Genomic DNA, 23883 nt, shown 5'->3' with positions numbered 1-23883 from the left:
AGTGCATTGTGGAGGGTGTGAAGCCCACAGCTTCCAACATTAACCAGATGAGCACCATACAGCTCAGCATGCTCAGTCTGGAGGAGGTCTGCAAGCTTCAAGTTGACATTTGGGCCGTCCATACTGATGGAGAGATGCTGCCTCATATTCAGTTTTGCAACACATTCCTGAGAATAAACACAAGTATATTAATGGCAATATTCATTTTGTGTTCATTTTTGAATACACTGGCTTTCAGAAAGGTATTAGCCTGATTTTGACTCATATTATATGTAAAATGGTTATAAGAAACAATGTTTTGGGTGTGCAAATTCCTGGAGCAAAAAATACAATACAATATTAGCAATATTAGCACACCAATATGTTTTTGTAAGTGAAACAGACAAGTGGTACTAACAAACATGAGTGAATGTTCTTCAATGTACATCCAGGTAATGTGCTCCAATTACTTCCAAGCCTTTCAAGCTAAACTGAACTGCTAGTCTGGTCAACCAACTTCACTCTTCACTTTGAACCAACTTCAGACAATTTGCTAGTCAAAGAACCCACAGCAACCACACACACGCATAATCAAATACATGTATGTACGCATGCACACACACACACGTCCATGCAAGCACGCAAACACACACAAATCTTAGATCTACACAACAGTAACCTTTATCACACCACTGTGTGTGTCACATTTATACATGCTTATTTATATTTTCTGACTGACAACCAACCTCTTTATCAGCCATGGCTCCTCCTCCCCAACCCCATTAACCTGTTTTTAGTCACTTGCCACATCCCAGTCTCATCTATTAATCTACACTTTAGCCACACGATTGTCCATAGGCTTAAGTATCAAAAATTAAAATTGAAATGCTAGTAAGTTAACTTACTTTGATGTGATGCAACAGGTCGACAGCTTTTCCGTGTCCAGAGATAGCCCAGGTCGTAGCTGTAGCTTCAGGTGCGACTGCTGGTGGTGTAACGACGTTGGCACTAGGTTGTGGTGGTGCAACGTGATTACCACAGAAGCTAGCGATGGAGAGCTGCCGCTCTCTGCGGCTAGCAGCAGCTTTGTGGCTAGCACAACACATGTGGGACTTTAACGAGTTAATGCCCATTGACACAATACTTATTTTTTTCTTGCATAATGTACAATATGCCTCCCTGACATTCCCCTCGACTGGCTGCAGCCACTCTTTAAAGTCCGGCATTTCCAGCCAGGACGCTGCAAATTTGCACTTCCCTATTCTGTTCATGCGTTCACCAACCTAAAACATTTCGGTACGTTGTAATGTAATACGCACTGGGAACGCCAGAGCGTACTTTGTGGTTTTGAACTTCCGCCCGCCTGCCCGCTCTTGTGCTCTCATAGGCAATTTACAAACGCACCCACAATAGCCTAGTTTATGTACCTGTTCGTTTTTTTAATAAAAATGACTAAATTCACACTTTACAATGTTTTTAGAACTCAAACTGTTGGACAGCTAATTCAGAAAAGATACTTTCAAAATTTAAGACTTTATAAAGCCGTGATAAGACTTTTTAATAGTTTTTAAGGGTCTTAATTTTCCCAAAATTGATTTATCACCTTTTAATACTTTTCAAGACCCTGCGGATACCCTGTTCCCTCTCCTCCATCTCTCGGATCAGCTCCTCAAAATCTTTCCTTTTCCTCCCTACTCGTTCTCTTTCTGACCTCACTGAGGATGGAGAGGTAACAGCAACATCCGAGCCAGATGAGGCAATAAGGCTGGGTGGTGTGATGGAGGATCTGCCTCCTATTGCCTCATCCATGGCAGAATACCATTTCCAGGATGCTGCTGTAACCCCCCCCCCCCCCCCCCCCCCCATCCTCAGTGCTCACCCCAGTCTGTGGACATTACAGATCCTACAAATATTTGAAAACAGAATATAAAGACAGTCAATTACATTGTAAAACATGTGATTTGTTTAATGATCACATTACAAGGCCAAACATGAGCATGATTCAATCATGACAGAATTCTAATTTTAGGGTGAACTACAATAATAATAACAAAAACTTACTTTATATTTTTGTTTAAGGTTCTCCCTTTTTTTTTTTATCTGAAGAGCAGACATTTTGCCGTCTAGCCTCTTGAAATTTCAAGATGGCGGCCATTTTTCAAGATAAAAAATTAGTCAAGACAAACTTTAAGTTGGCTTGAGAAAGCCGGACCAGAAAGTTTGAAAAGTTTGAAAAGTTTGAGTAGTTGGAAAAGTTTAAGAAGTTTAAAAAGCAAGTGATTAGCATATTTCTAGCACTACTAGTAAGTGACTAGCATGTCATTAGCATGATTAGCAAAGTTACTAGCATGTTGTTAGCATGATTAGCAAGATACTAGCATGTTTCTAGCATGATTACCATTTTTTAACAAATCAATAGCGTAATTATCAAGTTATTAGCATGTTGCAAGCACATTTCTAGCATGATTAACATGTTACTAACATGACGTTAGCATGATTAACAAGTTACTATCATGTTGTTAAATTGTTTCTAGTATGGTTAGCATGTCGTTATCATGATTAGAAAGTTACTAACGTGTTGCTAGCATGTTTCTAGCATGATTAACATGTTGCTAGCATGTTTCTAGTTTTATTAGTAAGTGACTAGCATGTTGCTAGCATGGTTAAGAAGTGACCAGCATGATTAGCAAGTGACTAGCATGTCGCTAGCATGTTTCTAGGATGAGTTTTAAAAAGTTTGAAAAGTTTAAGAGGTTTAAGATGTTCAAAAAAGCAAGTGATTAGCATAGATAGATAGATAGACAGCTAGATAGACAGATAGATAGATCATCATTGCGTATCTCTGTGTGGAAATTCATCACAATAAATTGTGGAGATTGCTTTCTTTTCTCCACAGGGATCTCAAATGTGTAATACTGTACATCTTCAGAGAACTGATTCTGTTCTGACTGCTATTTATAAGATCATAAGAAAACCAGAGCCTCAGATTTCTGAATGCATATGGTTTATTAATGTTATTGAATACATAATTTATAATTGTAACTGTTCAATTAACAATGCAATTATGGTAGGTTTGTATTGATTAAAATATTGGTGTTTTGTATTTCTGTGTATTTTTTATTAAATGTATTATGTTTTGTGACAGATCTGGGCACGGTTTCCCGATAACGCTCACTCTTAGCGTGCTAAGAAGACCTCGAAAGATATATCTTACCAAAGTTATTTATGTTCCTTAGTGTGTTCCCCGAAGTGTCCCTTGGGAAGCTTCTTAGCACGCTGCCTCTTACGTCCGACGTTACAAGAGCGCTGTCCAAAGTGAGGGTGCTGAATTAGTTGGCATCGATTGCTCATGCTGATTTTCCACTTCACGAGAGGGTGCAATACAGCGTTAAGAAAGACAACACGCTCCATGCAAATGAAACATTCCTCAAATTATTACAGTAACATTTATTTTAACATAGTTTAAGTTATCAGTAAAATATAGACTATAAAGTAAATTATCAAATGGTCAGTAATATGTACACACGATATGTTGTGGCGGTTAGACGAACCGGGTATCCCTCGCTAATCATCCATCATCCTAAAAATTATGTAATACACTTTTATATTAATGGTAAGGTACTTTACAATCAGAATTGATTGACAAGCAGCTGCAGTTACTTCTGTTTAATGCGGTATTGATTGCCATTGGTTAATGTTTTCAATAAAAAGCAACCTATCTACAATGAACAGAGAGAGAGAGTTAGATACAGAATATGGTGGGGAAGCAACGTAGAAAAGGGCACCAAGCCTTTCGTCAGAGGAACTTGAAGTTTTGCTGGACATTGCCACCAGGTCGGAGATCACACCCCTATATGGTCCACAATAACCTGCATGTTTATGGCCACGTCTCCCTTTTGCGATATGTACGCCTGATCAATCACTGATGGATTGGTGATTGGGATGAGTGTGCCATCCACCAGGATGTAATCCCCGGCATGGCGCAGAAGGGCTTTGGTGACAGTGTGGACGCACCTCCACACCGAGGCCTTGCATAGACTGTAGCCCTCTCCTACAACCTTGATTAAGCTCTCTGTAGCAAAAAAAAAGTAGCGCCTGGCTTCAGGGCTTAAAGCAAAATTCCGCCGCGTTAGGCTGGCAAGCGCAGGTCTGAGAAGGTCCAGCAGCTCCATAATGGCAAATTTTTAAAAAATGTCGAAAGGGCTTAAGTTTTGCCGAATAAAAAAACTGACATGGACTAAACGGCTCCGCGTCTGGCTCCGTCTTCAATACAAGGAAACGTTGGATCGCTGCCATAGTTGGTCGCTTACTGGACACCACCATGCAATTTATAGATCTTAGCCATTTAGAGACAAATTGTTTGCCAGATTTTAATTATCAAAAAATTGATTGTCAATTCGCTTTAATTACATTATGAAAAAGTCTAGGCTAACTACCACCACATAAAGTCAACTTCATAATTAGGCCTGTATCCATTGTGAACATAATTTATTGTGAGTCTTAAAAAATAACATAGAATCATTGTTGAGCCACAACATTGTCAACATACCATAGTTTGACTGGTACTTCGCTGCGCTGATTTCTAAAGACTGCTGTACAGTTGCGTCTTGAGCTCAAACAACGCTAAGAGAGAGCTTACGAACAAACAAATCTTTAAATTAGCTATGTTTAAATTGTATCATTTTACAGCGCGTTTTTTCTTTTCATTTAAAAATATGTTTGATGCAAAGTGTGTAAAATATTAAAATATGTTGTGAAAATGATAATGGAACAAACCGATGATGTATATGCACAGTTGAGAAAAATTTATGAAGATCAGTCACAGTAAAATATATATGTATGCTGGAAGTTTCAAGTGTTACACTGCATCCCAATTCAATTGCTTATACTATGCCCAAAATGTACGTACACTTAAGAGTACATACTTTAGAGTGTGTCGTAAAAGAGCTGCCAAAGTTTGAGACTTACCACTTTGTCGCAATTGCACATATTAGTTATGCGCACCCTGTTATCATTTAAAGTGTGTAATACAGATACAAGACACAGTGAGTCAATGTATAGATAAATTAGGTAGATTTTCTTTAAAGCACACTTATGAATATACTTCTTCTAGAGTCTCTAACCTGCTTTATCTTCTTTAAACTGCCCACTCAGTCATCTTGTCACAGTTAATATCCTCCACATTAAATGTTAGTGTTAGAGTGTGCTATATCTGGACTTTTGAAATTTTGTCTTGAAGCGAATATCTAGGTACTTTTGTAATACTTCTGTCAACATACGACAGTTTGGGAAACTAATTCTAATTTTGAATATTATTTCATGTTTCAGTTTGATTAACATGTCAAGCCAAAGATACGATTCTGTTCGATATAATAATGCATCATGATTATATCAAATTTATTTTGTGCATTTTTATTAAATTATATAAGCAGGCTACTTTGCAAAGAAATTACTTCAATTAATTATTGTTAAAGATCAAACAAAGTAAATATAGCTTGATTAATTTATTGTTTATTACTTCATGGGATAATTTTACTGTTACAGCTTTAAAATGTATGTTTTAAGGACACAGTAGATGGATTAGTTGTTCATTACGTACCTTCACAGAGGTGTATGTGGAGGACTGAACTTTTCCCGGCTGTCGTTGAGGATGCAGGGACAAAGATGGGTGATGACCACATCCTCTCCATCACACAGGTCCCACAGTGCCTCATCCCTCCACAACGATACCTCAAAAACCTTTTCACCACACTTCAGGTCAAGATCCAGGACGGGAACGTGAGTTTGTCATCCTCACCCCACACAGCTAGAAGATTGAAATTCAACTGAGTGGAGCATTTCACCGTCCTGTTCCTGAATGTTTCTTTTATTAGATTCACCCAATTTAGGTTCATTCATCCTTGATTGGGGAACACATTCATTATTAACTAACTGTTTATTAGCATGTATATTACTAGCATATTGACAGTTTATTGGTTCTTACAAAGCACATATTAATGCTTTATTCTGGATCTAACTTTAATATTAACTTTACTGTGTTAAATGGAAAATATGTAATGTGTCTTTATATTTTAGACTTTCAGAATTTAGCATTTATCTTCTGAACCTTGTTATTTTCAAAACTTAAATTAAATTCAAGTTTATTTGTATAGTGCTTTTTATGGTACAAATCATAGGTTTTCTGTTTGATTCCTTTGTTTTTTTTAGTTTTAAGTTTGATTTCTTAAAGTCAGTTCACTCTCTATTCTAGGTAACTTGGAGCTGGAAAAGGATGATAGAGAGGTAATACTGTTAAACTTTTAAGTTACTTAAGGTAAAATTCTTAAAATAATGAATTAAACACTGCAAACATGTTTAGATCAAAAGAAAATAGATGGCAAATTCACTCACTTCCTGGATCTGCTCTCGGGGTCTGAGCTACTCTCTCTTGAAAATATGTCGCCCTCTTCACCGGTCGTGTTGGGTGAAGGTGGACACGGGGCGTCTTTTGCCGCGATCTGTGCCTCTTCGGTGATGTCCTGCGCCACGGTCTTGATCTTCATCGTTCCAGGACCAACAAATAAATACATCTGCCCATATGCACTGGACAGGGTGTAATTTTGCAATTTGTAACTCACCCATCCTCAAATTTGGGGGTAAGCCCATCTTTTTTATTTAAGTAGACACTTTTCCCATCAGTCAGGGCACAAACCATCTCTGTTTTAACCTTATCTACCTCTATTTTTTTCCCTTTTGTACAGTAGGTCAGTGCGCGGCGGTTAATATGGGTGTCCAGACACTTGCACCTAAAAATGCAGAGGGAGAAGTTGAAGCTGCCATTCTGTGGAAAAGAAAACAGAAAAAGGTACTTGTGAAAACTAAAATATATAAAAACAGATTTTTCTTATGTTTTGAAAGAATCTCTTCTGCTCATCAAGGCTGAATTTTATTTTGTCAAATACAGAAAAAAATAGATATTATGAAATATTATTACAGTTTTAAGTAATGGTTTTCTGTTTTAATATACTGTACTTTAAACTTTTTGGAAGCTGTGATACTTTTGTCAGGATTCTTTGATTACAGTTAAAAACAAACAAGTGGTGTAAAAAATACAATTTTTGATAGGTAGTGTAAATTGCCATTTTATAAATTGTAATAATATTTCAAAATATTTCTGTATTTTATAAATAAATTTTCGGACTATAAGTTGCACCTAAGTATAAGTTGCATCAGTCCAAAAATACGTCATGACGAGAAAAACATATATATAAGTCAAATTTATTTAGACCCAAGAACTACGAGAAAACTTTACCGTCTCCAGCCGCGAGAGGGCGCTCTATGTCTTCAGGGGTAGACTACAGGAGCACTGAGCAGCATAAAGCGCCCTCTCGCGGCTGGAGACGGTAATGTTTTCTCTTGGTTCATTACAAATTAATTTTGATAAATAAGTCGCACCTGACTATAAGTCGCAGGACCAGCCAAACTATGAAAAAAAGTGCGACTTATAGTCCGGAAAATACAGGTAATTTATTTATTTACTTAAGATCATCAACAATATTTCTTGTGCAGTGAAGATTTACCTCATAAAATTATTTTTTTCTGTCAGAGAGTGGAACGAGGGCAGTCTCTGACAGGGCAACTCTTTCTTTTTTTTTACTTCATATCTGACAGGATTTCTCTTTTTTTACTTTATTCTTCACATAAATGTTTTTTTTTACTCATGTAATTGATTTATTTAATGAAGATCATCAAAAATAATTATTGTGCAGTGACTACTTACCTCATAAAATTATTTTTTTCTGTCAGAGAGTGGAAAGAGGGCAGTCTCTGACAGGACTCCTCTTTTTTTACTTCATATCTGACATGTTTTTTTACTCATGTAATTGTTTTATTTACTTTAGATTTACCTCATAAAATTATTTTTGTCTGTCAGAGTCGAAAGAGGGTAGTCTCTGACAGGACTCTTTTTTATTTTTTTTACTTCATATCTGACAGGATTTCTCTCTTTTTCTTTTTTTTTTACTTTCTTCACATAATATATATGCAGAGGTGGGTAGAGTACCCAAAAACTTTACTCAAGTAAAAGTAAAAGTACTAGTCTTTAATAATTACTTGAGTAAGAGTAAAAGAGTATCGCATAAAAAATCTACTCAAGTAGTTAGTTACTAGTTACTTTGGGTCATATATACTGAGCCTATTTTTATTTAGATATATAGATAAAATGTATGTATGTGTGTGTGTGTGTGTGTGTGTGTGTGTGTGTGTGTGTGTAAATGTATATATTTCATCAGCCTTTACTCCAATATATGTATTTATAAAACCCTGTTTACTTAAGTAACAGATATAGGTGTCATGCCATAACATATTTTTAATACGACTGACTTTATATTAAATGTGAATTTAACATTGAAAGTTAATGTGATATAAATATTGCTACTAATCTTTCATTGTTCAGAAAGAGCAAATAACATTTACATTATAAAATATAATTTTCACTGACAGTCTAGAGTTCAGTCACTCTCAGAAACTCCCATTAAAATCACTTTAACTGTTAACACTGTGAAATCAATATCTTAATTATAGATTCGTACACACATCTGCACTTTGTTGTTTCTGACGAGAGAATTCGGCAGAAAGAGGTATTCAGTCAGTGAGCGAGTGACGCATTCATAAGCTCAGCAGAATCTTGTGTGATTGGTTATAATGCGCAGCGCTGTAAAAACGCGTCTGTCTCTGGCTCAGCGCCAGCAAGCGATCACAGATCTGAATTTAGCAGCTGATGATATGACTTGCTGAACGTACTCGCACCGGTGTGATTGTATTAAAATTAATAAAACTTTAATCTGCTATTTTTTGTCTTTTGGAAGCTGCATTCAACTCGACTCCCCTCTGTTATAAGCCACACACGTACAACCAACTAATGTCACAGTGGTATCGTGTCCTGTAATCAAATGTAGCCCAAGTTATTACATGTTAAACAGTAGACAGCACACGGGTTCATGTAATAAGGATCTCCATCGCAAGCAAATAATAGCCTTTGCAGATTTACTTTCAATTCAGTGCAGTTCCATAGCCCCGTTTTCAACGCTGCTGATATTCTTAAACGTTACAACTCTGAGTGAACTGCTTCAGAGCTCAGCGCGTGCGGCAGGGAACTGAACGACTCATTCAAACTGATTCATGAACCAATTCACTCATTTGCCAATTGGTTTGATCAAGCCTTTGAACAGAATTGACTCAATAGAATGAATCATTCGCGAATGGGCATCGCTCATTTCCCAGAGAAAAGTAGACGGCGCGTTTGGAATAAACTGAAGCATTTATAACATTTATTGCATTAAGATAAAGTAACGAGAGGGGCGTCGCCCACAGTAACTAAGTAAAAGTACAGATTTTTCCCAAAATATTTACTCAAGTAAGAGTATAAAGTACCCATTTTTAAATATACTCCGAAAAGTATTAGTTACCCCAAAAAATTACTCAAGTAAATGTAACGAAGTAAATGTAACTCGTTACTACCCACCTCTGTATATATATATATATATAATCACATTCATTTAATTGAAATAATTGATTTTTTAGCTTTGAAGTTATAACAGTAGAAAGTTACTCACCTTAGATAACCGGTTGACGCAGTTGTTGCAGAGTGATCAAATGAGAGGGGGTCAGTGGGTCAGTACCCTTGAAATTGGCAGCAGTCCAATCAGACTATGTCGCTGAGGCACATGACAAGACCCCCTTTTTCCCCCTCTTTCCCCCTCCGAAGAAGAGGGGCAGAGAGAGAGAAGAGTACAGAAGAGAGTGTTTGTGTGTGTGTGTGTGTGTGTACAGATTTGAATTATTTGTAAGGGTGAAGTGTTCTCACTCATATGAATTATTTTGGCATCGTGCTGGTCCTCACTATTTAAAAAGACTAATAAATGGGCCAAAAAATGTTTTTATTTAAATACAGTGTTTTGCACATGCTGGGTTCAGTGATAGAAAAATATAATGGTAACACTTTAGAATAATGGTCCATTAGTTAATGTTAGTTCATTAATTAATTAACATGAACAATAAAGATCAATACGTTTATTAAAGGGGGGGTGAAATGTCGTCTTTTTTTTTTTTTTTTAAGCTGTACATGTGGAAAGTGCAGTTTGATGAACCCATCGCATGTTGTTTACTTGATGTGCTTACGCGCTGATAGCTAAGTTAACAACACAGAGATATTTGAAGCAGTTTTACTCACTGCCTGCGGTTCCAAAACACGATCGTGACCCTTTTTCGTGATCGTAACTGTTAGTTAAAAAAAAAAAAATCCAAAAAAAATTGCAGCCATCTTTAAATTTGATGTCTTTATAAATTTGACGCGCAGACTCCAACTAAGCTAGATGACGTCAGCAACCTGTCTGACAGATGTAAATGTTCTAGTAGCTGTGCGTGCAAACTGCCATCGTTAATCTTGCAGAGACGGCAAGCTTGAGCGGGGAGTTCTTTGGCGTGAGTGAGCAGGAGTAAGTATTCTGATTAATTATTTTGTATAGTATTTTAAAATGTTACGCCAGTATGCCATATTAAGTTAATGCATACTATTAAAGGGCTATGTGGAGGTTTTTACTTAAAAAAATCTTTAAGATAGACTTTTCATTTGTACATGTATGAGCCAACCATGATGTAAAAAAAAGAATGACACCTTGACTGTCCACCACGGTTGCCTCTATCAGCCTGTAGGCTCAATTGTGTGTGGAGGAGTCGGGCCCGAATTGGCGCGAAAATTCACATAATGTGACGTCATGCGCATTCTCGTCTACTTGGGCTTACAACCTTATGGCACGCCAGCCATTATAGTAAGCAGCGGCAATAGTGTTTTCAGATGGACTCTGTGGATGGAAAGAAGCGACCAGCCTCCGGCAGCACAATTCAGACACCCACGGGCACTCCTCATAAAAAAAAAAAAAAAAACGTATCTAGTGTGGCAAAAAAGAGAGAGCGACCGGCGGTCAAAGTCAAGAGTCAACATCGGAGCTGCATTTGATTCTTGGCGGGAGCTCCGGTCAGCGCTGGGTATAAAAACAGATCCCGAGCTGGCTTTCTTTTTACTGCAAAGGTAAGACATAGTTACAGGCCATTTGCAATATATTATTTCATTGTTTTTGTGGTGTAATGCTAACGATAGTATGCTAGCCAAAATGTGGATGCTGGGTAGCCAGCCACGGGACTGTTTCCAAAAATGTCTTTTACATTTTTTACTCAGTTATATAATTTAGCGTCACTCTACAATAGTCAAAATAAGAGGTCTGTGAGTGTTGGGAGTGTGTGTGTTACAGTGTTAAAATACTTTTAGAAGTAGACTTCAGTTGATAATATAAAGTAGCACTGCAAAATTCTACTAAAATATGGTCCATCAAACAATAACCTTACTAAACTATACTAAGTACTATACTATACGAAGTACTATAACTTTTCTTACCTCAAACATGCTGATGAATCTCGATGAGCCGTCAGTGGTCAATATTAAAAACGAATATTTTAAATATAATTTAATTTTTGATGCACATGATGTTGTATAACGTTAATGGGCGCCGAATATAACCATAAAATGGTGTTAACTGTTATCTACACATCTACATCGCAAAAGAAATGGATGAATCAGTCATTCAGTAAAAAAGTTATTCAGTAAATCGCTTGGACAAACCCGTCTGCTTTGGCCTGTTAAACAACATATAGATAATAAATGGACAATAACAAATGTCACCAATAACATCTATAACTAATGGTTGCCCTTTTCATTTTCCTTTCCTCATAGGTAAAAATAAAAACTTTTCTTCTGCTAACACCAGAAAAAGAAGAAAGAAAAAAAAACGAAAACCATGGCTAACTACGCTACCAACAAAGGTAAGCCATATTAATATAGTATCATTTAGAATATAGTATAAAATATGCAAAACAACACTGTTAGAGAGAATAAAATAATAAATTAACCTTGTGTAATACCTTTATTGTTATCATGATTTCAATTAACAGATAAGAGCAAATAATTTGTGTTTTATTGTATATTTGCATAGACTTTTTCTGTTTTGTTCGGACATAAATAAATCAATGGCCAGAGACAAGTTACTTGTGTTAAAATCGTTTTACTCATACTGACAAAACAGTGTTTTGATTGTGATTGCTGTATGCTTTTAACAGGTCCAATGATTTGGATAATCGGGAGTAGTTACATTCGTTTTGGGGAAGAGAGGGCCAGAGAGACCATCGCGGCCAAGGTTTACTGGTTTGGCTGGGGTGGACTTCGATGGCACGGACTCCTTCCTTTCTTCTACCGGTCCCTCAGAGGAAGAGCAGCCCCGGATGTCCTGCTGATTCACTGCGGCGGGAACGACTTGGGATGCAGGAAGAGCATCGCCCTAGTAGCAGCGATGAAGCAGGATCTGCAACATCTCTATCGGCGTCTCTCTCAGATGACCATTGTGCTGTCTGACATCACCCAGAGACGTCGGTGGAGATCGGGTCTTCCGGGGAAAATTGACAAGTCCCGTAAATGGGTGAACAGTGTAATGGCTACCTTTGTCTTGGGAATGCAGGAGAGTATTGTGCATCACCCTTAAATTGTATTTAACAAGCCTCAGCTGTTTCTAAGGGACGAAGTTCATTTATCACCTAGGGGTAATGATATTTTTTTTTAATTATTTAGCTGAAGGCTTGAGAGTCTTAATCCAGTAGGGGTGATGCTGGATTAAACCTCTCAGCATGTTTTTAACTTGAAACAGTTGAAGATTGTTAAATTGTTGTGGGGTTGTGTATGTGCCTTTTGTCTTTACTTAAATACATGTTCACATTTGTAGACATAGCATTGTTCAATAGACACTGCTCTTTCTCCCCCCACCCTTCTTTCTCCCCTCCGTGCCATTCATGTATCACCCTAGCCATCCACCCCATGGCCTCTCACTTTTCTTCCCCTCGACGAATGTAGCTAGAGAGGGCATCAGGATAATTTTTTTTTTTTTTTTTAATTACTTTTTTAAATAGTTTTTGTTTCAATAAATATTTATTAACGAAAGGATTCAATATTTATTATCAAAACACACAGTAGACACTTCAAGTAGACATACTTTGACAGAAATGTCATGTGGTTTTATTATGGTTTAAAACTTCGTAATGATACATATTCAGTCAGTAGCCTTCGCAGTGAATATTGATAAGGGAGATGTCAAGACACCTTTAGATTATATTAGATTTATCTTTATTGTCAATGTGTAGAGTACAAGTACAGAGACAATTCAATGCAGTTAGTGTCTAACCAGAAGTGCAATAAAAGTGTGGTATAGACGTAGTGTATTATAAACAGTAAATTACATGAAAGTAGTATACACTTAACCTAGTAGTACGGTTTACAGTAAAGATGTTCATTTCAAATTTATTTGTATAGCGCTTTTCACAATACATATTGTTTCAAAGCAGCTTTACAGAAAATGCATTTCAAAAATTTATTAATTTATTGCATAACATATCGCCGGTGTCGAGTCGTCTTTTCACAGGTGTTGGGGCATCTGAAGTTTCCATGAGAGGCTGGATACAAACTGGAGCTGACATAGTCTATAACAAAAAATCAGAATAAACTCACATTTATCTGTGTGTGTGTGATTTTGGAAATCAAATCGTATTGTATAGTAATAACATAAAATAATATAATAACATAATATAATAATATTATAATAATTATATCATATCATATTACGCTATATATAATTACAGTATGACCTCTTACATTAAAACATTATAGGCCTGACAAAAGAAGTGGCTAAAATCGACTTTTATTATTATTATCGACTCTGAAATTATAGCCTACTTTTGGATTGTAATCGTTTGCCTTTCTGCAGTACTTAGTCATTTTAGTTAGTTTAGGTAGCTTATTTTGAATACACACACACATAATATATATATATATATATATATATATATATATATATATATATATATATATATATATAACAGATAACAAAAGAACGTACAATCATCCAAAATGATTAAAAGTGTTTCAAATAGCACATGCAGACATTCATGCATAAACGCACACATTAAAGAAAATGTTTGTTTCCTTCTATCTACATCAAACCGAATAGTAACCCATCCAAAACAGACATATATAATCCCAGGAACCATACTGTCAGTATACAATATCCTCTCGAGATTTTTTTGTATCGATTCAATATAGGCTGTTCATTTATAGTGTGACGGTTGGTGAAGGACAGTCTGGAAAGAATAGCGAGTTAACGTATTTAATGAGATGATGAGATAAAGTTACAAAGACACACAAAGACGATGATACGGGAACACTCCAAAGGGATGATTAAGGCGGTGAGAGTCCAGACGGTAATGGAGTGCAGGTGAGGAGTCCGGGTGATGCCGGCGTGAGACAGCAGGAGAGAGTGGCACGGGAACTGCGGGGAACAGAGCCGAAGGTAAGTGTCCGTGGCTGAGTGATCGTGCGGAGAGTGGATGAGGTTCTGGGGAAACACAGACATCCAACGCAAACTACACAGAAGCCAGACGGGGGTAAACACAACGACATGAAACAACGATCTCACAAACAAAAGACTTGAGACAAGCCATTATATAGGAGATGGGTAATGAGTGGCAGCTGTTCCCTTATAAAAATTAACCATGGTTTTACTACAAATAAAACCAAAAAACCATGGTTACTGTAGTTAAACCATGGTAACCACAAATTAACCATGGTTTTGCTAAATTAACCATAGTTTAACCATGGTATTTGTAGTAAATCTGTGGTTATACAAATGGTAGTCAACACGCCAAAAAACCATGGGCTACTACAGTTTTACTATAATAAAAGCATGGTTATTTTTCATAAGGGTTGCTGATACAATTAACGGAGACGCCCACAACTAATCAGTGCAGACGCAGAACACAGAATCCACCACAAAGTGTAAACAACCCGACATCACAGGTTACCAACCATGACATATAGTCTCTTATAATTGCTTATTGTTCTACATGATTTCACGTAAAACATTTGCCCATAGGCTAATATTCAAATAATTGTGAGCTGGGTGTTAAATCATGCAGTTTTGGCTAATAAATCATGGTCAAAAACACTTGAACAAAAAACGTTTTTCTTTATTTCACATTATGTAAGCTATGACATTTTGTAGATGGCTTCCGACCAGGATGAAAGGGATCACATTTATCTTCAAGCATAGATCTGTAAATAAATAAAGGAACGTTAACTGCGATTGACATTGAGATTTTTCTTACACTGCCTGTATAATTTCCTGATAATTTCTCCATTCTCCATCAATATACCGGCCGTTACCCATACTTCATTATTTAATGAAGTAGATAAATTATTAAAGTTCGTGGATAAAAGCTACTTCATATGTATAGACTTGACACATAACGAATTATTTCCAATTCCCCAAAAACGTTGTTGAAATATTTTGTCCCGTTGCTTTTATGGACACTATATCTATGGGCTTCTCTCTTGACGTCTCCCCGATTGCCTGCGAGCTTCTCCTCCTGTCTGTACGGTAAATTCTCTACTGTGCGAAAGAGAGTCGAGTGGTTATGACGCAATCGTTAGCCTATTTTTACAAAAAAGATGGTGGCACGCGGCCAACTTCCTTCCCGCCTGGATATTGCGCAAGTGTGATTCAGTGTGAAGCAGAATGACACACAGAGCATCTGAACCAAACTGATTCTTTTGGTGATTGATTCTGAACCGATTCTGTGCTAATGTTATGAGCGCGGGTAAACCGAAGGCTTGAATCAAGAAAAACTCTTCTCAGACCAAATCCTGTCACAATGTTTTATTATACTATAATTTCTTATGGGGATTTTCACCTAACTTTCATGTAGGGCTGTCAACTTTAGTCGTTTAGTCGAGTAGAGTTTAGCGCACCACGTGAACACTCAGGAACGGTACCTGTGGCTGGCTGCACTGCTGCTTCGCGCTCAGTAAGGAATATAGGTAGTTTTGCTGTATTCATTCAGTTAGAACACTACTTGTTTTGGATTTAGTCGACAAAATGTCCAAGGAATCAAAATCTTTCGTCTGGCTGCATAAAAAACAAAAAACAAAAAAACAACGACAAGACCGTTACTCCAATCCTCCGAGGCTTTAGGTCTCGCATCTGATTTGTGATCTTCGCTTAGAAAGGAGGCATACATGACAGTTACTGCTCATTTTATCAATGCGGACTGTAAAATGAATAGCGTTGTGTTAGAAACAAAGCAGATGGATGAAGCGCACAGAGGAGAAAATTTCGCTGCACGACTCACTTTTACTCACGACTCACTCACAATTTAACACATTCTCCGCCATGATACGATTTTCTGTTTTTTGACAACACTTCTCCATCAGGGGCTTTGTTCTTTATTTTAATATATTGTAAGTTTGGATATTCTAGCAGCCTGAGAAAAAAAAAAAAGATAAAAAATGCTGGCATTATCAACTAGAAAACTTTTTACCTTTTTAGTTACAGATGGTGCGAATGACCCCTCTTTAATCAAACACTTTAATAATTCAAAAAATAAATACAAAACAGCGCACCAGCCCCTCGCGGACGACTGGTGCGCACCAAATAAAAAGCAAACATAAAATAATGTCCCAGGCCTGGTCCTCTCTTGTCCTTCACGGTCGTCGCTCCAGTTTTATATCCTTCCATCTCCTACGTGGGACTCGATACTGGCGGTGGGGCGAAAAAAGAGGGCCGCTCACGGGGACCTGCGGGAACCTGGGGGTAGGACAGACGAGGCGAGAGAAAAGGAGATGGAAGGAGGAGCGACATGGATGAGAGAGGGGAAAGAGAAAAATAATAATTCCGGTTCCCAGACGCACTGCTGCTCAGCCCTCCACCAGCTGGGTGATCTCCTCCGCGGTGCCTGGCGGTGGCACTGGACGGCCCTCGGCTTATGGCACGACACTCCTCCGCCGCCCAATGTACGGCGACGGCTCCTCCGCTCCCTCACGGACGGCAGCCGCCCCTCCATATCGTGGGCAGCCGGCAGCGACCTCGCCCGTCCCCGGCAACTCGCTCCAGCCCACCGCCTCGAGCGTCCATGGCGGCACATACTTTGCCTGCTCGAGGGCACCACAGATTCACCACAGCGGCGAGGGATCTTCAGCAGCGCGTCCCTCCTTCTCCCGGGCTTCGGCACCACTGTAACGATATAACCTTCGTAATCATCGGGAAGAAGGAGGCGGGAACCGGCGCACAATCAAAACAATTTAAGAATTAAAAAAAAAATACAAAACAGCGCACCAGCCCCTCGCGGACGACTGGTGCACACCAAATAAAAAGCAAACATAAAATAATGTCCCAGGCCTGGGCCTCTCTCGTCCTTCACGGTCGTCGCTCCAGTTTTATATCCTTCCATCTCCTACGTGGGACTCGATACTGGCGGTGGGGCGCAGGTGCAGCTCATCTCCAATCACTACACCTGGCCTCACTCCTCGTTCCCACGCCTCTCGGCCCCGCCCCACTCGCCACAGTGGGTAATATGGAAAAAATATCATATCACGGTTTCTTTTAGAAACACCATGATTCACGGTTATTATTGTCTGAGCATTAAAGCCAAACTAATTTCCCTATTATAAAGACAGTATTTCAAGGTTTAAAAAAGGATATTTAGTCCAAAGAGGGTTAAGATAAAAAAAAGAGTTCTCATTTGTTAATAACAAAGATTAAAGAATGACAAAGATACACATACAACTACACATAATATATGGTAAATGGACTGCATTTATACAGCGCTTTCAACAGACCCATGGCCATCCAGAGCGCTTTACATTCACCTATTCACTCATTCATTCATACACCGACGGCGGTGTGAGCGATGCAAGGCCCCATCCAACTCATCAGGAGCAGCTGGGGTTAGACAGCCCTTAAATGAAAACATTTAAAAACATGAGAATAATGAGAGAACGTTAGCTCTACGGCTGATTAACACTGCTGTGAATGATGTGGTGTTGAACAGTATATGACGGAGGCGCCAGAACTGCAGCTGATATAATGACAATGACACAACATTGTTTAATATTTGAATCACAGCTTATATTGTGTTTTGACATCAACAACACAAGTGCATTTTACCCCCAACTTCCATCTAGTTCACTTTCTGAAGTAGCAATTGCATTAGCACTCTGAAAAAATTAGCACACTGAAAAAATTATATTCAGAATTTAAAGTATTTTTATACCACTTTTTAATGTGTGATTGTGTAAGGCCGGGCATACACTGTGCGATTTTCATCCGATTTTGAGCCGAATTCTGACTCGTGCGACTCTTTTTCGGGTCGGGCCGAATTTCAGCATTTTCGTGCGTCATTTGTCATGTCATGTCAGACATGTCAGAAATTTTGGTCGCCTCACGTGAGGTATCGCACTATTGAAGCAGGGCTACGAACCGATTTTCCGCGGTTCCCTCACTGCGCGTGCGTGAAACCATAAAAAAACCTTGGTGACACCTGACACAGCGTGTAGTGTGGACTGAAGTGATGGAAGGCAAAGAAGGGAAAAAACGCCTGCTTACCTCCAGTTCGCGTTGCAAAATGGATTGAACATATTGGCCACGTCTTCCCAACCACCTGCGCGTCTAGATACGCCGACGCCTTTTTTTTTTTTTTTTACGTTTCAGCACACATAATTGCGCTTTGCGCATATCACCAAAGCAGTGCGTTTATCCCGGGAAAGCATGTTTATTCTGAAACAGCCACAAACATCCGGGTTCTGAGGGATCCTACCCCAGCCGGCATTTCAACGTTGATTCAACGTTGAAACAACGTCAGGTACCATGGTTGAATCAACGTTGAAAAACCTTTCGATTTTGCAAATTGGATCAACGTTGAAATCACGACGTTGATTCACCGTTGAAATCGTGACGTTGATGTACGGTTGAAATCACAACGCTGATTCACTGTTGAAATCCCGACGTTGAATCAACGTTGAATAACCTTTCGATTTTGCTAATTGGATCAACGTTGAAATCACGACGTGGATTCACCGTTGAAATCGCGACGCTGTTTCACCGTCTTACCTGCATGATGTGTGAATTAGGGTCGTGCTGCAGCCCTGGGATGAAAGCTGAATGAGGTGTTGATTTTGAAAAGTTAATCAGCGTTGATAACACGACGTTGTTTCCCCGTCGTACCTTGCACCGTGTATAAATACACCTAGATCCTAGTTGGCATTTAGATCAACAATGTACATGCAAGGCTAAAAATCTAATGACTGGCAGCAATGGCTTTACAAACAACTTCAATAAACTACCACATGCTCAAAATTGTCAAACAGCAGTTAAATTTTGGAAACATACTGTATAAAACAGATGAAAATAATCCCACACTTTATTATGCAGAGTATGCATGGAGGTAATGCTAAAAACATGTAGTAGAACAATCCAAATACAATAATATTTAAAGGTTTTTGTAAAATAATTCAGCACAAAAATGCATATTTTTTTCAGCACTTACAAGACAAACCCTTGTACCTTTATGACTGAAACCAGTGGATCTTTTATTTTGGTGGAAATCTATAGTTTCTGTCAAAAACATGTTTTAGTAATGTGTCTCATTTCAAGTTGTGCACATTTGTGCCGTGAAAATGTGTTGCACAGTATGAGCAGGGAACCTTCAACCAGTTGATTTCTAATGGGAACCCCCCCGGACTGTGTCTTCTTTACCGTGGGGAATGCAGAATGAGATTTCTACCGCAGGGCACTCTAAAATGTTAGAACCAGCAGCCTTAGTGTATACAGTGTGGTTGTGCTTCGGGTGATCCTTGAAAGTGTCCCAGCGCTAGGTCCTTTCTGACGCCGTCCCCTCCACTCTCTCCCACTTGTGCACTTTCTGTACCGTCCTGTATAAACATTTACATTTAATCATTTAACAGACGCTTTTATCCAAAACGACTTACAAATGAGAAGAACAGAAGCAGTCAGGTGTACAAGCGAACAACAACAGTATAGAAGTGCCATGACAAGTCTCAGTTAGTCTAGTACAGAACGCATAGCCAGGTTTTTTTTTTTTTTTTTTTTTTTTAATATGAAAGACAAGAAAAGAAGGAAAAGTGCTAGCATTAGTTGGTTAAGTTCCAGTGAAAAAGATGAGTCTTAAAATGTTTCTTGAAAATGAGTAAAGACTCAGCAGTTCGGATTGAGATTGGGAGGTGATTGCACCAGCTGGGCACAGTCCAGGAAAAGGACAGTGAGAGTGATTGTGAACTTCTTTGGGATGGCACCACAAGGAATCGTTCACTTGCAGAGGGCAAACTTCTGGAGGGAACATAAGATTTAACCAGTGAGTTTAGGTATGTTCACAATGTTTGACAATAACTTTGATATTGTGAAATATATTTAACTGAATACTGAATGCAAAATAAATCACACAATATTTTCACTTTACAGTTTAGTAACAGTGAGGTTGGAAACAAAGTGGACAACACTATTCATTAAACACTTATTTAATGTATTCAGATGAAAATTTACAATATTAACAAATTATTCACAAGCAGTGTTTTCAGAGCCCCCAGTTACACTGTTTTAATCAAAACACTAGTAATACAGTGTAGAAAAACAAGTCAAATCAAATTAAGTACATTTTTATTAAACGAAGTACAATCAAAACCTATCACAAAAGGTCAAAGCATCTCTAGCAGAAGTGACAGTGCAATGTAGCAGATGAACAATTTCTTACCAATGTTTCAAGAACAAGCTGGATCCTCGATGACTCTACAAGGGGAAAGAAGAAATGGTTTACTGAAAAGTTCTTAAAAAGCAGGATTTCATATTATACCATTTCTTTAAACCACTGGTTCTCAAACTTTTTATACCAAGTACCACTTCAGAAAATATTTGTTATTAAATATTAAGTTGCACCATAATGACCAACATTACATTTCAGCAGCGTAGTTGACCAAACTATTCAGCTACAGGTCTACAGTTAAAAAATGAGGCAGTTTTATTCTAATAAGAATATTTATTGTTGTCAGACACTTTACAATGGTAAATACAGTTTGAACATTAACACTACAACTGTGCTTACATACACAGGTAAATAAAATAAAAAAGTTTAAATTAAAATGTAATTTTAAATGTAATTATGTAACAAGTTACAAAACTGTACTGTACTTTAACTGTAACATACTTAAATGTGCAAAAAAAAAAACTTACTCAAAGATTAAGTTAAAATGTATTAACATTAACGTAATTAGTTTAATTTAGTGATTCACCTGCATAACAACTAGAGGGGGCCTGACACTTTGAGAACCATGGCTTTAAACAATCCTTTTATTTATTTATTCATTTTCATTAATTCATTAAAATTATATTATTTAAATACCGACATTTGCACTTATGTTTCAGAAAACACTTTGAAACTATTATAAGAAAACAAACATATATAACACACCTAATGCATGGGATACATATCAGGAAAATATGGGAAAATATCTAAACCATCTCTAAATCTCTCTTACCAGCAACACATTAGGTGAGCACCTAACTTGATCAGCTGTGATAAAGCAATGCAAAAATAGACACACGGGTATTTATTTATCTGCAGGTTACATGTCCTTTAAACTACCCATTTGTAAACTCTGGTAATACTTTACTATTTTCAAAAGATAATAAAGATAACGTTAGCGATTTTCTTACCTCATTTTGCCAGGATGTTTTCAGGACCTCGCAGAACACCTGACCCTTCTTGTGTTCACAGTTTTTGTTCTCCATTGACATGTCACGACTCAAATTCGCTCAAAATAAATAAAAAATGTACAGGCAAATATGAAATAATTCGGGACCGATAGAGCAGTCAGTTATAACGAGCAGCAGCTCACAGTTAGCCGCCTCACTCACAGAAAGACGACAATAACGGTCATATTTTTAAATGTAGAAAGGCGCGAACCGATTCATTGTCCAGTTTCCTGAATGACAGCCAGATTAACCAATCATGATAGAAGTAATAAAATACAACTACCAATGGGAGTTGTTTCAGTGTGATAAAGCAGCGAAATGTATATAGTTTTATTGTTGTTAATGATGATAATATTTAACATATACCTTTAGATTTTAGAATAGGTATCATGACTAAAATATTTTAAAATGCTATTAAAATAATTAATTAATTTAAATAATTTAATATAAATAATTTAAAAGCTTGTTAACCTTTTTCTACCATTTAGCATTAAACATTTTTAACGTTGTTTCATTTAAACAACTGACCTTATTTCAGCCATATTTCAATGTTGAAAGTTGGTCATGTGCTGGAAGTTTTTCAACAGTTCATCTTTAAACGTTGAATCAATGTTGTTTCAACGTTGAAACCACAACTGACCTTATTTCAACCATATTTCAACATTGAAAGTTGGTCATGTGCTGGATTTTTTTCAACCATTCAGCTTTAAACGTTGAATCAACGTTGTTTCAACGTTGAAACCACAACTGACCTTATTTCAACCATATTTCAACGTTGAAGGTCGGTCATGTGCCGGCTGGGACGTGTTGATTCGGAAATCGCAACTCGGCAATCGGACCGTACAGTAAGCGCACAAAAATCGTGAGCTTTGGCTTTACATCGCATGCGATCTACCCGTACAGTGTGAGTTGGTACTTTGCTGAAATTGCACAGAAATCGCACAGTGTATGCCCGCCTTAAAAGTGTTCACGAGAAACCAACCTTTCACCAACTTGCTTTCATCGTCAAACACTCGTTTCGTTCTCATGGAGACGCGGCGTGCACGGACGAGAGGGGAGGGGCTGTGTTTGCGTGCGCGCACTCGTGAGAGACGCAGGGAAAGGAAATGCAGGTGAACGTTATTTGCTCTATGAAAGACATTGACGAAGACGAAAACTAAGGACATTTAATCTATAATTTTATTTTATTTTAGCTAGTTTTAACAACAACAAAAAACACACACACATTAAAGTTTTAGTTAGTTGTCATTTTTATTTTTATTTTTATTTCAATTAACGACAATGTTTTTTTTCCCACCTAGTTTTCGTTTTTCGTTTATTTTCGTTAAGGGGGGGGGGGGGTGAAATGCTATTTCATGCATACTGAGTTTTTTACACTGTTAAAGAGTTGGATTCCCATGCTAAACATGGACAAAGTTTCAAAAATTAAGTTGTACGTTTTAAGGAGTTTCCGGTTTGTCACAAGTTTCGGAAAGTTTTTTTCGAGTATGGCTCTGTGTGACGTTAGATGGAGCGGAATTTCCTTATATGGGTCCTGAGGCACTTCTGCCGGAAGAGCGCGCGCTCCCGTATAGCAGAGCACTGAGAGCACAACAGACCAGTGTTGAGTACTCGAGACTCGGACTCGGTCTCGAGACCGTATTTTAATGGTCTCGGTCTTGTCATGGACTCGTGTGCATTTTGACTCGGTATTGACTCGGACTCGAACATATTAGGAATCGGACTTATGCCCGAGTCCACTCGAGTCCCAATCAAAATATTTCATGATTATTACTGTATGTTAATGTTTATTTAAATTGATGTATGATTGACACATCCAATGACTGGTGATTTTCTTTTGACGTGAGACGTTAGGCCAGCAACACACTGGATGCGTGGCGCAAGCGCCCCAGCTGCGTGGCGTGTCTGTTTTTAATTCGGCTCCCACGTTAACAGGTAAGATCTTGCAGACTGCCTGCGTGAGACGTGCGGAAAACCCGTGCATGCTAGAAATAGAACCGACGCCTATTTTTCACGCGACACGCGTGCATGTTGGAAGCGTTTCCAGGCAAAATATACTAGGAAAATATGTTTATATGTCATTTTGTACACAAATACATATTAAATTCATGACATTTTGATATTTGAAAGTCTATAGGTTGACATAAATTCAGATATAAATGTAATTTTAAAAATAAATTAATAATGATCGATTTTCAAATATTGCACCTGTCAAACATACTCTATTTTGCCG

General features: G+C 37.9%; 1 protein-coding gene and 1 long non-coding RNA gene across 2 annotated transcripts in view; both read right to left on the bottom strand.

Annotated features, from left to right (window-relative positions):
- LOC127952444 (gastrula zinc finger protein XlCGF8.2DB-like) overlaps window positions 1–23883 on the bottom strand; it is a 229698-nt gene that overhangs the window by 143388 nt on the left and 62427 nt on the right. The window lies entirely within an intron of this gene.
- Window positions 20208–22224, bottom strand: LOC127952464 (uncharacterized). Its single transcript, XR_008152964.1, has 3 exons — window positions 21612–22224; window positions 20653–20687; window positions 20208–20231 (listed from the first exon to the last, which is right to left on the bottom strand). It is a non-coding gene; the product is annotated as an uncharacterized LOC127952464 (long non-coding RNA).

This window comes from Carassius gibelio, chromosome B3 (assembly GCF_023724105.1).
Source record: "Carassius gibelio isolate Cgi1373 ecotype wild population from Czech Republic chromosome B3, carGib1.2-hapl.c, whole genome shotgun sequence".
NCBI classification, from domain to species: domain Eukaryota; kingdom Metazoa; phylum Chordata; class Actinopteri; order Cypriniformes; family Cyprinidae; genus Carassius; species Carassius gibelio.
The sequence above is the reverse complement of the archived record's forward strand: the minus strand, read 5'-3'. Positions and strand labels throughout refer to the sequence as shown.